Source organism: Octopus sinensis, linkage group LG1, assembly GCF_006345805.1.
Source record: "Octopus sinensis linkage group LG1, ASM634580v1, whole genome shotgun sequence".
Lineage (NCBI taxonomy): Eukaryota > Metazoa > Mollusca > Cephalopoda > Octopoda > Octopodidae > Octopus > Octopus sinensis.
The window spans coordinates 90,511,114-90,528,521 of NC_042997.1; positions in this window are offsets into that span (position 1 = coordinate 90,511,114).

The window sequence follows — 17,408 nt, forward strand, 5'->3', positions numbered from 1 at the left end:
CCAACAATTTGACTTCTTTGAAGGTCCGATAGAGCTGTCATTTTAATGAATTTTAATTACCTATTTTCTGATGATATCTGAAAAGAAACAGCAATTTTAGCAAAACATATTATGCAACATTAATAATAAATAAAAAAAACATATAAAAATAAACAAGCTTTTAACAGTTTTATAGATATTTCAAAATTATGATGATATGATGCTAGGTGTTTCCATTATTTTGTCCAACCCCTGTATATATATTTCGCTTAGGCATTGCAAGTCGAATAACCTGGTGTAGAACTCAATATACGTATGTTTCAGAACAAAGTGTTTGATGAGTATAGATCGATATTATGAAAAAGAGATAATGTAAGAGAAACAACGGTTATGAAGACGCGGGACCTAGTGGTTAGATCGTTGCACTTACATCGCTAGATAGTGGGTTTTATCACAGGACCGGGCGACACCTTTCTCCTTATTGTCGATAAAACTAAGAATAAGTCCAAAGAGGTGATTAGGCAGCGTTGTTAGAACGTCGTTTCAAATGTCTTTGCCATATTTGTTTCGGCCTTTTGAGTTCTGCGTTCTTGGATGGTAGAATTCATCCGACACCCAGTTTAACATTACCACATAGTCCTTGTGCGTCTTTAGCGAAGATCATTGTGTTGCAAGCAATCGGGCCATACTAACAATTAGAACTTAACTTCCCCTCTTTCTTCCATTAGTCTCTGAGCCTCTGGAAAAATACAGAGCCATGAGTGCCGTCCTTCCTACCTTGAATAAACGGTATAACAAATTAAAGCGTTATCCAATATATCGATCTCTTTAGTATGTAGTTTGAGAGAAAGAGATTTAGCTGCTATGCCGAGCAGACCATGCAGCAACATAGTGTCTTCCTCGTTGACAAGGCATAACAAGTGTAAATTACCCGGGCGTCACGGTGTAACACATACAACGACTAAGAGGTGTTGGTGCGAGGAGTTTTTCCCAAAATCTCATTTTTAACCCTGTTATTTTCCTCTCCTTCTATGTTTGGGTGTGAAGTAGAACGAATCAAAAGACCGCTGGGAGAAGTAAGTAGCGAAATAGAATTTCTGGTGCAAATAATATATGAATATGTAATTATGGAAACAAAAAATATATTTCCTTATTTTTCTAAAATTTCGTTCAGTATTTCATAATTTTGTTATTGATATTTTAATGCTTCTTTTCTTTTTTCTGTTTTTTTCTGGTTCGTTCTTTATTAAGTCACATAATACGTATGTGTGTACGTATATATATATATATATATATATATATATATATATATATCCAGGTATTTATGTGTGTGTATACATATATATATATATATATATTATATATATATATATATATATATATATATATATATATATATATACACACATATATACATACATATATATTTATATGCATATATAATATATATTATATATATATATATATACATGTGTATGTATATTAGTATGTGAATATATACACATATAGACGCTTTGTTATTGACAACACCCAGAAGTAACCGGAACTTTGAGCAGGAGGAACTCATGTCATGAGACGGTGTCCAACGATCCTCGAGTGTCTCCACCCCTGAACCCTAACACCCTCCTAAAGGTGGATCAGCAGAAGTAGTCAAATTACTGTTCATCAACTCCTCACGGCCTCCAGCTTACTTCCTCTCTCTTGCTCCATATCCATGTATGAGTACATATATATATATATATATTGGATAGACTGGTATTTTGTACTTTATTTTCTACATCTAATCTAAAAATACTGGTAGAATAAAAACGATCGTTGCTGCTGTAAGTATGTGATATTTTCCATTCTTGTTCGTGTTACATACTCTGGGTTTCTTGAAATTCTTCTAAGTAATATTTAGATTCACTTATCATACATGGCACAAGACCAACAATTTCGTTGGAGACACAAGTAAATTACGTCGATCCTAGTACTCATCTAGTATTTATTTTACCAACTCTGAAAGGATGAAATGGAAATGCTACCGAGGTCGATTTTGCTGACGTTTCTGCCAGCTAGCCTTATATATTAAAATTGAATTATATTCATATTTAATAAACCAAATCATTGCTTTTCATTTGACCCACTTCGATCATAAACAGCTGTAATGATTGGGACGATACTTAGAAAACCTCAGACAGTAAGTAGCTTTCGTAAATGCAGAATTCAAGATTTTGGCAAGGTGTAGGCCAACACGTTGGTGCTTATCGTTGGCATATTGGTCAGTGATCCACAAATAAACATCCATCTTAAGCGATACATCAAAGAAACAACATATAGCTGCTACTGCGTGTGGAACGCTATTGCATGTAGGACGAATCCAGTTGTCAGCTGACTCCATCATGAAGATCATCCTGTCCCCACTTTACCCGGGAAGTGCAGGCAGTTTTCCTCTGCCTGGTGTCAGTTTTATATTTTGTTGTCACTATTTATATTGTTTACACGTTTATTTAAATCTTCACTCTTCTTCCTTTTTGTATTGTCCTGAATATTTCTTACGGCCCTTGTGACCAATAAAATATTATTGCTCTTGACGTTATTGTTGTTGCTGTTATTGTTATTTTTATCTTCATTATTATTATTATTATTATTATTATTATTATTATTATTATTTCCTTCTTTCTTCAATTTTTCTTCCGTTTCTCGCCGAGTGTTTTCCGTACTCCTAGGGCAGAGAAGCTCCTTGTATGCATTCCCAGATTACACACGCAAATTCACAGATAGAATATGCATATAAAAAATTTATAAATAAATTCATGAATGGGTGTTATTTTCACAGCGATAATGCTCTTCTCAGTACATGAGCAGTTCTAGTTAATACGATTTTTTGCACTTCCTGTAGGGATGGTAAGCCTGGTATCATTTTCAAATAGGTTTCAGTACCTTTTTTTTTTAAATCATTCCTAGAGATCCTACAATCACTGGTACTGTAGTCGCCTTGAGATGCCACGTTTTTTCAATTTCTATAAGCAATATTTACTATATTTACTAATCTTGTCAAATTCTTTCGCCGCTGTATTGTGATCGCAAGGAATACTTTTTTGTCTGATCTTTTATAATAATATCTGGTTTATTAGCTTTTATAGTTTTGTCGGTATGTACGGGGAAGTCCCATAGAATCGACACATTTTCTCCCTCAGTCACAGCTTCAGGATGGTGTTTATACCATTTGTCAGCGGTTTTTATTTTATAATGCCGAGATATTGTCCAGTGTAAATATATTCTACAGGTGCTAAGACTCTACACCCTGAGATTAGGTGGTCTATAGTTTCAATATCATCGTTACAGAATCGGCATTTTGGGTCAGTTCCATTTTCTGTCACATATATTATTATTATTATTATTATTATTATTATTATTATTATTATTATTATTATCATTATTATTATTATTATTATTATTATTATATTATTATTATTATTATTATTAGCAACAGCAGCAGTAGCAGTAGTAGTGGTAGTAGCAGCAGTAGCAGCAGCAGCAGCAGCAGCAGCAGTAGTAGTAGTAGTAGTAGTAGTAGTAGTAGTAGTAGCAGCAGCAGCGGCGGCGGCGGCAACAGCAGCAGTGGCAGCAGCAGTAGCAACTATAATTTAACACAATAATAATGCAAATGGCATGCTCCAAAATTTTATCCATTAAGCATAATTGAAATGAAGTATATTAGAAGTATTTATTTCATGGCGGTACGTATATATAGATTTTGTTTTACATATGTACACATATACACATGTATATGCAAGCATATATATGCATAAATATATGTATGTGTCTGTTTATATTTATATAAATATATATATATATATATGTGTATATATATATGTGTGTGTGTGTGTATGTGTGTGTGTGTGTGTGTGTGTGTGTGTGTGTGTGTGTGTGTGTGTGTGTGTGTGTGTGTGTGTGTACACATTCATGCATACATATATATATATGTACCCGTGAAAAGAAGTTTCATTATTGGGTTTGGAATTTTATCTTGCAATTGATTACACCAAGGTTTGGAGAAGGAAACATTCTCTCTCTCTCTCTCTCTCTCTCTCTCTCTGTCTCTCTCTCTCGCACTCTCTCTCTCACTCTATCTCACAATCTCTCTCTCCCTCTGCCCCTCTCTCTCTCTCTCTGTCTATATATATATCAGAAGTAAAAGAGTAACTCAAAGGCCGAAAGTTTCGTGAGTTGGCAGTATGCATGTGTGTATGTATGTATGTATGTATGTATGTATGTATGTATGTATGTATGTATGTATGTATGAATGGATGGATGGATGGATGGATGCTTGTAAAATTATTTCTATTATAACTCGATATAAAAACAAGCATTAATAAGTGTGTGGTAAGAAATTTGTTTCCTAAAGATAGCGTCACTGCGTGGAGTCTTGTGACATAGGCAAGTGCCACCTGCTACAGCCCTGAGGTGGACAAAGCCTTGTGAATGAATTGTGAATGGAAACTGAATAGCAGCCCATCGCCTATGTGTGGTGTATATATATATATACATCTGTGAATGTGAATGTGTGCGTGCGCGTGTGCGTGTATGTGTGCCTCTCTCTCTGTTCTTGGTTTGTTTGCATCCCATAACATAGCGGTCCGACAAAAGGAGACCGAAAGAATGAGCACCAGACTTTAAAATTAACTACTGGTGTCGATCTGTTCCACTAAAAGCCTTCAAGCCTGTGCCCCAAAATGGCTGCAGCCCGACGACTGAAACAAGCAAAGTCAAAGTTAAGTGTGTGTGTGTGTGTGTGTGTGTGTGTGGTGTGTGTGTGTGTGTGTGCGTGGTGTGTGTGTGTGTGTGTGTGTGTCTGTGTGTCTGTCTGTCTGTCTGTATGTGTGTGTCTGTGTGAAGGCGCATGGCTCAGTGGTTAGAGCAGCGAGCTTACGATCGTGAGGTTGTGAGTTCGAATCCTGGACCGGGCTACGTGTTGTGCTCTTAAGCAAGACACTTTATTTCACGTTGCTCCAGTTCACGCAGCTGTTGAAATGAGCTGCGACATACAGGTGTCAAATTGTATCGGCCTTTGCCTTTCCCTTGGATAACATCGGTGGCGTGGAGAGGGGAGGCTGGTATGCATGGGCGACTGCTGGTCTTTCATAAACAACCTTGTCCGGACTTGCGCCTGAGAGGGTAACTTTTCTAGGTGCAATCCCATGGTCAGTCATCACCGAAGGGGGTCTCAGCATATATATATATTTCAGAGTAAGCACATAAATGTGAAACAAGATGGAAAAAGGAGTACTCACATACTAGAGGTAGAGTTATGTGCTTTATTTAAAAGCAGCAGAAATATAACATTAAAACACTTACTCAGTTTCACGTTCCCGTTCGTTGGACAGTTTTGTTAGAATGGAACAGAAATGACGATACAATCAAACAAAAACAAAAAAAACTAGTTTAAAGGATACGTCTTTGAAAATGGCTTTGCTTCATTGGTTCTTTCAACTAACGGTCTTAAGCATGCAATGATCAAAATAAATTCAGTATAAATTCATCCTATTGTAAAATCGAAGGAAACCTTAAATCGAAGAACAGATTCCAAATACATATGGTAAATAATCATATACGAAATAGAAGTCAATTAATACATTTAAATTAAAATTAAAAATTTCACGCTATATTATATAAATATTTTTTCAGCAGTATATACGCATACTAGACCATCTATAATATACATATATACACCAAAATACACAGATGCATGTACATAGTTATATATGTATTTAGACAAACATATATAAGACATAAATATATACACAAATACACACATATACATATATGTACGCATACATGCGCGCGTACAAAATCTCTTGGTGTATACATATACGTGTAAGACACAAATATATATACAAACACAGATATACATATATGTACGCATACATGCGCGCGTACAAAATCTCTTGGTGTATACATATACGTGTAAGACACAAATATATATACAAACACAGATATACATTTATGTACGCATACATGCGCGTGCACAAAATCTCTTAGTGTATACATATACACGACATTTATTACAGACGAGAGAAATAGGAAGTATACCTTAAACGTAGGGAGGAGGGAAAGAAAAAGAAAAAGAAACAGAGACCTAAAAACTAGCGAGTGAAAGAGGAAAAGAGAAAAAGAAGAAAGAAGAAGAAAGAAGAAAAGGAGAAAAAAGAAGCTTGTTAAGAGCGCTAGCAATGTATCCAGTAGAAGAGAAAAGATACTTTGAGTAAGAAAAGAAAAGCAAGAGAAATAGATCACGAAATATGTGTAGCAAACGCGCAAATAAAATAAAATTACATATATATATATATATATATATATATATATATATTATATATATATATATATAATAGAAGAACGCTGAAGATTAGCTATTCTTGTTGTAAAAACTTCGCCTCTTTCATTAGCCAACTCAACAAGAAAATAGTGCCGATTCTGATCCGAAGAATTGCAATTGCAAAGATAAGACCGCCTGTCCGTTGGAAGGAAAATGACTGGAGAAATTGATTGTGTATAGGGCCAAAGTAGAAACAGAAAGCTCACATGAATATAAAATGTACACAGGGGCTTCAGAAAAAATTCTTTCAAGACCAGGTTTTATTCACATAGAAATTCTTCCCGGTACACCGAAAATAGGACAAAGACCAGTCTGGCAAAGCATGTCTGGGAACTGAAAGAAAATGAAACCCGTCCTTCCAAAGTTACATACATGGAAAATTTTAGATATAGCATCAGCTTACAGACATGGTGTCTATAAAAAGCCTATCAAATGTGATTTATGCCTTTCGGAGAAACTCTTTATTTTATTCCAGGACAATAGCAATTTGAATCAAAGACGCGAACTCTTAAATTCCTGCAACAAAATTTAAAATATCAGCCAACAAAATACCATATGGATAGTATATATTCTTTTAATCTTGAACTGGTTTCCTATACCACTGTTGAATTCGTGTTTCGTAGCATATGGTTGCTTCGCATCGCAACGATATTGTTTATATTTAAACGTATTCTTCAAGAAAGCCTTCGACTGTTATATATATCATTTTCAAGTTTAAACTTTTATTATTTTATTTTATTGTAATTTACGAACCTATTTAATTGTTATATTTGTAGATAATACTATGCATGGTGCTGCATTTTGCAAATGTCTTTTATCCGATTTTTATTATATATACTGAGCAATTTTAAAAAAAAGTTGTTTGTATATATACGTTGGGATCTAGATGTGTTTTATGTGAATGCAGTATTATAGGCATGCATATATATTTGTATGTGTGTGTCTGTGTATTGTGTAAGTATACGTGCATGTTTATATTTACGTACATAGTATTTATATTTACGTACATAGCAAGAGAAATAGATCACGAAATATGTGTAGCAAACGCGCAAATAAAATAAAATTACATATATATATATATTATATATATATATATATATATATATAATAGAAGAACGCTGAAGATTAGCTATTCTTGTTGTAAAAACTTCGCCTCTTTCTTAGCCACTCAACAAGAAAATAGTGCCGATTCTGATCCGAAGAATTGCAATTGCAAAGATAAGACCGCCTGTCCGTTGGAAGGAAAAGACTGGAGAAATTGATTGTGTATAGGGCCAAAGTAGAAACAGAAAGCTCACATGAATATAAAATGTACACAGGGGCTTCAGAAAAAATTCTTTCAAGACCAGGTTTTATTCACATAGAAATTCTTCCCGGTACACCGAAAATAGGACAAAGACCAGTCTGGCAAAGCATGTCTGGGAACTGAAAGAAAATGAAACCCGTCCTTCCAAAGTTACATACATGGAAAATTTTAGATATAGCATCAGCTTACAGACATGGTGTCTATAAAAAGCCTATCAAATGTGATTTATGCCTTTCGGAGAAACTCTTTATTTTATTCCAGGACAATAGCAATTTGAATCAAAGACGCGAACTCTTAAATTCCTGCAACAAAATTTAAAATATCAGCCAACAAAATACCATATGGATAGTATATATTCTTTTAATCTTGAACTGGTTTCCTATACCACTGTTGAATTCGTGTTTCGTAGCATATGGTTGCTTCGCATCGCAACGATATTGTTTATATTTAAACGTATTCTTCAAGAAAGCCTTCGACTGTTATATATATCATTTTCAAGTTTAAACTTTTATTATTTTATTTTATTGTAATTTACGAACCTATTTAATTGTTATATTTGTAGATAATACTATGCATGGTGCTGCATTTTGCAAATGTCTTTTATCCGATTTTATTATTATATATACTGAGCAATTTTAAAAAAAAGTTGTTTGTATATATACGTTGGGATCTAGATGTGTTTTATGTGAATGCATGTATTATAGGCATGCATATATATTTGTATGTGTGTGTCTGTGTATGTGTGTAAGTATACGTGCATGTTTATATTTACGTACATAGTACGTGGACGTATATGTATATGAGAAACAACAATTACAACAGGCATATATGTATGTATATGTATGTATGTATGTATATATATGTATGTATGAATGTATGTATGCATGTATGTATATACATGTTTATATATATATATATATACGTGTGTGTGTAGGTGTATGTGCGCGCGCGTGTGTATACATATATATATATATATATATATATATAGATAGATAGATAGATAGATAGATATAGATAGATAGATAGATAGATAGATAGATAGATAAATAGATAGATAGATAGATAGATAGATAGATAGACAGACATATGCACGAATGTCTTTTAAGTTATGTATGCATGTATGTATGTGAAAGACAGAGGGTATGGGAAAGAGAGTAAGGGGGTGGGAGTAAATGATGCTGTTTACATGCGCATGCGTGTGAAGAGCAAGAAACACGATACATAATTAATAAACTATGAACAGATAGTGTGGTGGATCTATTGCCAGGAAAATGTTGGATGACAGTTGGGACACAGTCGGGGATGATGACGGTGACGCCGATGATGAGCATGTTGATCGTGAACGTGCAGATGATGATGATGATGATGATGATGATGATGATGATGACGGATGTGGTGCTGGTGGTGCTGGTGATGTTGATGATGATGGTGATAGAGATGATGATGATGATGATGATGATGTTGTTGTTGCTGTTGTTGATGGTGGTGGTGGTGGTGGTAGTGGTGGTAGTGGTGGTAGTGGTGATGGTGGTGTTGGTGGTGGTGATGATGCTGGTGGTAGTGATGATGGTGGTGCTGCCGCTGTTGCTGCCGCTGCTGCTGATGGTGATGATGATTTTGGTTCTAGTTGTGGTAGTGGTGATGGTGGTGGTGGTGATAACGGGGACGACGAAGAGGAGGAGGAGGAGCGGGATGAGAGGAGGAGGAGGCGGAGGAGGAGGAGGTCGTAGTGATTTTTATGTTTATGATGATGATCTGCCGACCATCCACGCACGCCGCCGAAGCAAGGTGTCAAAAGTGGACAGATGGCTGTGACAATATAGGATGTTATCTGATACCTTTTTTTTTACTATTTGAGCTATAGGGATGGTTGCGATGGTGGTTGTAGTGGCAGTGGTGGTAGAGGTAATGGATGTAGTGCAGCAAGGGCGAGGCAAAGGCGGTGGTAGTGATGGTGGTGGTGGTGGTAGTGGTAGTGGTAGTGGTGAGGGAACTAGTGGGGATGATGATGATAGTGTTGTTCATGATGATGTTGATGATGATGATCACTATGGTGTTGTTATTGATGTTGGTAATGGTCATGGCGGTGATGGTGATGATGGTGGTGGTGGTGGTGTGGGAGTGGTGGCGGCGATAATGTTGATAAAGGTGTTGTTGTTATTGTGATAGTGTGGAAGTAGTGGTCATGGTGGTTGTGGTGACGGTGATAGTTGGAGGGGTAGGAGTATCAATGAGGTAGTGGAGGTGTTGTAAGTTTTGTAGGGGTCGGTGGAGGAGGATATTGTTGATGTTGTGATAATGTTGGTGACGGCGGTAGCAGCAGTAATGGTAGTAGTCGTGGTGGTAATGGTAATGGTGATGGTGATGGTGGTGGCAGCAGGGTGGCGGTGGCAACGATGGTGATGTTGGTTGTGGTGGTTCTTGACGATGATGATGGTGTTTATGATGGTGATGATGGTGGTAGTGCTGGTGATGGTGGTGGTGTGGTGGTGGTGATGATGATGATGAGGAGGAGGAGGAGGAGTAGGAGGGGGATGTTGATGTTGCTGTTGATGGTAGTCATGGTTGAGGTGGTGATAGTCATGATGATAATGATGATGATAATGATGATCATGATGATGATGATGATGATGATGATGATGATGATGATGAAATTGATCATGATGTTGCTGATGATGAGGATGGCGATGATAATGATAGTGGTGGTAGTGCTGCTGCAGCTACTGTTGTTGCAGTGGTGGTAGACATGGCATGCCCGATGATGTAGATTTGTGCCAAGGTATCTTTGAGGACATCTTATCAAATTTATTCCGACCGTGACCACCTCATCTTTGTAATAGCAGTTGCAAAGGGGGAAAGGGGTAGAGAGAGGAGCAGCAATATTGTTGTTTGTTGTCCAGTTTTTGGTCAACCTGGACTGAGTAAAGTTATGACCAAGGACTTACTGTGCGGTTCTTTTGATCCTTAATGAAGAATAGTTACATTTATCACTATTTTACCTGTGATGAAACTTAGGTTTCTTAGCAGACAGCATTGACCGAGAAGGTTGTCTTATCTAGGGAGCCTGTTTAGTATTTTTTGTGGTTGTTATTGTTGTTTTTAAACCCAGGTTATACATTAATACACACACACACACACACACACACAAACAGAGATATGCTGTGTTACTCGGAAACTTAATTTAACTTAAAGCAATTTGTTACGTACTTAATACAAGCATGTAATATATTTGCAGATTTGATAGAAATTCTAAGTTGAATATTTCCCGGTTTCTCTGATGTGTAAAATTTTGATATTGTTTATATTCACAATTATAACTAAAGAAAATATTTTGCATTATATATTTACTTGTAAGTTTAAAAGTAATATACAACACATTAAACCTGAAAATTTCTCGCACGGAGGGTTTTGTTGAGGAAGAGCTCTGAAGACAGCATTTCTTGTTCTGTGGTTTAATGTTCAAATGAAAATTATGCATGCTTCGCTCAACACACAAACATGCAACACAGAATTGACCATGAGAACCATGAACTCGCTAATTCATCTCCGGGATTATTGATGGTCAGGCTAGAAACTGAAGTTACTTGACTGAAAAAAAAGCATGCCGGATGGGATGAAGAGACTGTTTGAAATGCAAACATCTTCCCCATTGATACAACCAGTTATTATGGAGGATTCGATTACATGGAACAAGATCTTTCGTTGTTAACCTTGTACACGATTAGCTGCTAAAAACTTTTCGTGCATCCAAATTTCAAAACAAAAATTAGGTGCTGCCACTTTCAATTGGTGATTGTACGGAAAGAGGACTGAAGAGAATTATGAAACTCTATTGGACATTTAGCAGTATCGTTAATATCAACAACAATGTAAATTAATTTGTACCACCTAGATAGGACTGATACTTGGTGAACGATAGTGGCTATCTTATACGCAGCACAGCGTAATTTTTCTGTTTTGTTTTTTTTTAGTTTGATTTGCACGTTCAGAAATCCACTATAATTCTGTGGGAATCGGGATAAAATTTTTGTAGCAACTCTCGAGATATGTTGATGATTGTTTCACTGTATGTGACCGGGGAATACGTGCGAACTTGTATTCCCACTAAATTTCCGAACAACTTTACACCTTAACAGCGTATGACGAATTCGGCTACGGCTACGACTTCCGCACACCTCCACTATCTACTGTTAATGGTCGTTCCTGTGTTATGTTTTAGCTGCTGGCAACAAGAGTTGTCAAACTTAGAAAAGTTGACTTTCTAAGGAATGGAACACACTAGCATTTTTTCCAATGAATCTAGGAGTAAATTTGTAAAAAGAAACACAAAAATTGAAGAGTTTGGTCAACATTAAGGTTTTGTTTGGCGCGTAGTCATTGAAGGTGATGGAAGTAAATAGAATAAAATATATGTCCAGGGCGCTGGGCAGAGGAAACTGATGGAGCAGCGGATGATGTGTATTTTACCGTATTTGTTACTGGTTCCTTGCGTTATGGTGGCAGTGTCCGCAATAATACTGGCGCCAAGTAGTAATGACACTTGTCTTTCCGTTAAAGGACTTCTCTGGCGAAGAGTGAGAGATTTGCATGCACAGGTACTTATTTATCTTCTCTAAATATTTTTAGAAAAAAGAGGTTTTCCCCGTCCTGCAGCTTAGAGAGAAGAGTTTTGTGCGTAGATCAATGATCCCCCGAGAATTACAGAAACTGTCTCCCTCACTCTGCCTCTGCCTCACTCTTTCTGTCGCTTTTTCTTTCTCTCACTCTCTTTCTCCTTCTCTTTCTCCCTCTCACTCCCTCTTCTCTCTCCTCTCTCTTTCTTTCTCTCTCTCTCCCCCTCTCTCTCCCCATCTCCCCCGCTCTCTCACACACATACACACACACTCGCACACGTGCACACATACAGAATATATTTTACTATATGAGATTATTCTCTCTTACTACTCCGAGTTTCATGAATACCCACTGGTCATACACACACATATGTATGTATGTATGTATGTATATTTACATATATATATGTAAGTGGTATGCATATATATATATATATTGCGAACGACACACCGGTCTCACGCCATTTCCGCTCCACCGGTCACTCCTTGCAACACCTATCTGTGTTCGGTTTGTCCTTACACAGAGGCCATCCGGATTCCCGTTTGCGCCGTGAACAGGAATTAATCTTCTCTCTTCGCTCTTATACGCCATTTGGTCTCAACTCTCCCCCCCTCCTCATCTAACCCCCCCTCTCCCCCTCTCCCCCTCACCTATCCTTCCCCCCGACCCCTACTTCTTCAGTCCTTTCACCCCTACTCCCCTTCCCTTCTTCCCCCTCCCTCCTTCCCTCTTCCCCTTCCCTCTGCTTCCTCCCCCTCCTTCTCCCCCTCCTCTCCTCTTACCCCTCTCCTCCCCTCCCCTTCTCCCCCCTCTTCTCCCCCTCCCCCTCTTCTCCTCACTACACCACACGACTTTACACATCACATCATATGATGTGCCATACTAATACATACACCAACTAATACATACTAATACGTACTAATACATACTAATACATACTAATACATACACCAACCCTATACATACACACGTCCAGACCCCTCATACGCACTTATACTCTCTCATACACACACACTTATACATACTAATACGTACTAATACCTACTAATACATACTAATACATACACCAACCCCATACATACGCCTGTCCAGACCTATCCTACGCACTAATACTCTCTCATACACACACACACACACACATACACCCTTATACATACTAATACATACACCAACCCTATACATACACACGTCCAGACCCCTCCTACGCACTAATAGGTGGTCATTCAACCCTGTTATCAACCCTATTATCTCCCCTTATTTCGCTCTCGCGTCTCATGTTTGATCTTTGACTTCTGGCCGAAATCAGATCGCCATGTTGATTCGTTAGTTACTGCACGCATTTTTTTTCTCTCCTTCTTTCTGTGTTTTTTTTTCTCTCTGTGTATCTTTCTGTTGAAGAGCGTAGGCTCGAAACGTTAAAGACTTGTTTTATTTATATTTCCTGAGCGCCATACTAATACAATTGTTTGTTTGTTTTCCACCTGCCTTCGTCTTTTGTCTATTTTCTAAAGCTTCCCGTTATATATATATATATATATATATATATATATTATGTATGTATGTATGTATGTATGTATGCATGTATGTATGTATGTATGTATATATATATATATATATTATTATGTCAGGTCACTTTCGAGTGCTACTGGTAACATGTAACCCAGTACAATCTGATGCATGGTCGGGTCGTCGGCGACTAAACCGGCAACTCCACCAAGCTTGCTTGGTGAGGAGGGTGTTTATTGGTCACCCTGCGGGATGAAAAACAAAACCCGTCAAAGGGCGGAAGAACTCTTGAGAGTCAACGGCCATCCAGTAAATGTCTTAAGGCTGTATCATGCACGGGGACATAGAAATAATCGGACTAAATATCCGATCGCGCGGTTAAACCATTGGGAGTGAGGACTCCTAGTCTTTGTTAGGGCATCCTTCTTGGAGAAGGTAACTCAGGTAACTGGTATAACTCCGACATAAAACCTGCGGCTCAGTGGTTACCGATGATGTTGACTTGTTCTTCTTTTCGGATTATGGCTGCTGTTGCTTAGTGGGTGGGATTTACTCAGTGCACAGCCTTTCCTCACTTTAAAAAAATCTTCTTGCACAGGCATTGCACGATAACAACATTGATTAAGCTTCGTGCAATGGCCATACTCCATAACAAGGGGGCAGCCACCATATATATTATACATATATATATATTATATATATATATATAATATATATATATATATACATATATATATACATACATATATATATACATATATATATACATATATTTATACATATATGTGTGTGTATCTATATGTGAATAGATAAATTATAATAACATTCTGCGTCTGAGCTGAGTACATTTTTCCCCCTTTTTCATAAATTCAAACTTACATATACACAAATAAGCACACACACACACACACACACACACACGTATACTCAGATATAATATACATACGTACGCAACACGAGTGCTAATTGTATTTTAGGCTTTCGTTCGCGGGGAAGAACCAATTAGACTGTGAGCGGGGGAAAAATTAGGAAGAAAGCAAGAACACAGTCAAACCATTAAGGTTCTAAGAGAGCGAATATGGAAAAGATAGAGTGGAAATTGACTGAGACAGGCATGCGGATGTGGGACGGGTGGAAGGTGAAGTCGGACAAACCAGTGTAGAAACGAGCCGTCTCCACCACTTGTGTGTACAACGAAGCAAGCGCCAAGTGTTGGCGGCAAAATGACAACAACAACACACTTAGCTTGAGCTAAGCAAAACATTTTTCGCTAAAATAACGATAAACATATCCAATATCTTATCAAAATTGACAGAAATCGGAGCGTAAAAAACAAGACAGGATATACATACATACATGTATATATATATATATATATATATATATATATATATATATATATATATATATATATACATATATATGTATGTATGTATATACATATATATATATATATATATATATATATTATATATATATATATATATATATATATATATATATATATATATATATATAAATGTGCGTGTATATATACATATATAAAGGCATATACATATATATATATATACATTAATATATTTTTATACATACATATGTGTCTGTGATTGTTGAGAGAAGAAGAGTGATGTGAGAGATAGACAGATATAAATATATAGACAGGCAGAGAGGCAGACAGATAGAGAAACAGTTAGATAGATAGATAGATAGATAGATAGATAGATAGATAGATAGATAGATATAGATAGATAGATAGATAGATAGATTCATACATACATACATACACAGAGAGAGAAAGAAAGAAAGAAAGAAAGAAAGGAAGGAAAAAGAAAGAAAGAAAGGAAAAAGAAAGAAAGAAAGGAAAGAGAAAGAAAGGAAGAAAGATGGAGCAAGAGAATAAAACTAAATGTATATATGTATTGAAAAAGTAGAAAATGGTGAAAGAAAAAAATTGATTGTCAAAACTGGAGCACAACTTGTTTATAATGTTTATACTTGTTTAGTTAATATTATTGTCATTATTTTTTCTATACCGCCTTCATATTCATATTACTATTTTCATAAAGACTACGGATATTATTATCATTATTATTATTATTATATTATTATTATTATTATTATTATTATTATTATTATTATTATTATTTATTATTATCATCATCATTAATATTATTGTTATTGCTATTATTATTGTTGTTGCTGATGTTGTTGTTGTTGTTATTACTGTTGTTGCTGGTGTCGTCTCAGTTTGTATTTCTTTTAGATATTTCAATATTTGTTTTCTTTTGCCCCTTTCCGTTATTATTTTGCATACGCACACAATGCGCTTGTATATAAATGCGAACGTGTGCGTGCGTGCGCGCGCGTGTGAATCTGGTGTATATGAATGTATATATGCGTGCACGTGTATGCGCATGCAAGTGTATGTGTACATGTGCGTGTGTGTCTCTGTGTGTTTGTGTGTGTGTGTGTAATACGAGTGCGTGTTTTACATTGGTCTTCTGAAGTTTCCAGTCAAATTTCATTTCTTCTGATAACAAGAAACACCTTTCTTAATAATTGTCTCCTGTCACTGACCCAGTCCCCTTTTAATCTGTTTGTGACTCTCTGTGTATGCATATGTGAGTATGAGTGTGTGTGTGTGCGCTTTTCATAAATATATATATATATATATATATATATACATATACTTGCATATGTACAAACATATATATATATATATATATATACTTTTCATTCTCTTTTGCTTTTTGCTGCTTATTTTTACATGCGAACGTATATCGCTGAACGTTGAGAATAACTATATTCATTGGTAGATATGTCTATGTAATTCTTTGCCAAAGTATATTCGCATTATGTTTTTTACAATTCTCCAAACATGTACGCACGCACGCGCCTACACACACGCACACGCACACTTACACACATGGACTGAAACACACATACATATACCGAAGCATATATATGCACACAAGCCAAGCATTTATATGTTTATGCACACATAACATCTTTACATAATATATGTGTGTGTGTGTGTATACACGCACACATAGACTCACGCACACACACACACACCACACACACATATATATATATATATATTATATATATATATATATATATATATATATATATATATATATATATATATATATATAATACATATATATATATTATATATATATATATAATACACGTTCACATATATATATGTATATGCAAATGCATATACATAAACAGAAAGGGATATACACGCAAATATAGACACACATATTTGTGTGTGTTTGTATATCTATCTATCTATATATATATATATATATATATATATATATATATATATATGTATGTATATATATAGATATATATGGGTGTGTGTGTATTTATACATATATATATATATGTATATCTATATGTGTGTGTGTGTATAAAATATGTGTATATATAAGATATATTTTTGTATATACATATATATATCTTTAAAATATATCTATACGCAGATACACACACACTTATATAGAAAATAAGTATATATCATTATATAGGGAATCAGAAATCATAAAACTAACACAAGGAAACACAAACATATACATACAAGAATATAGATATATAAACATACATAGCATACATACTTATGTATGCATATAT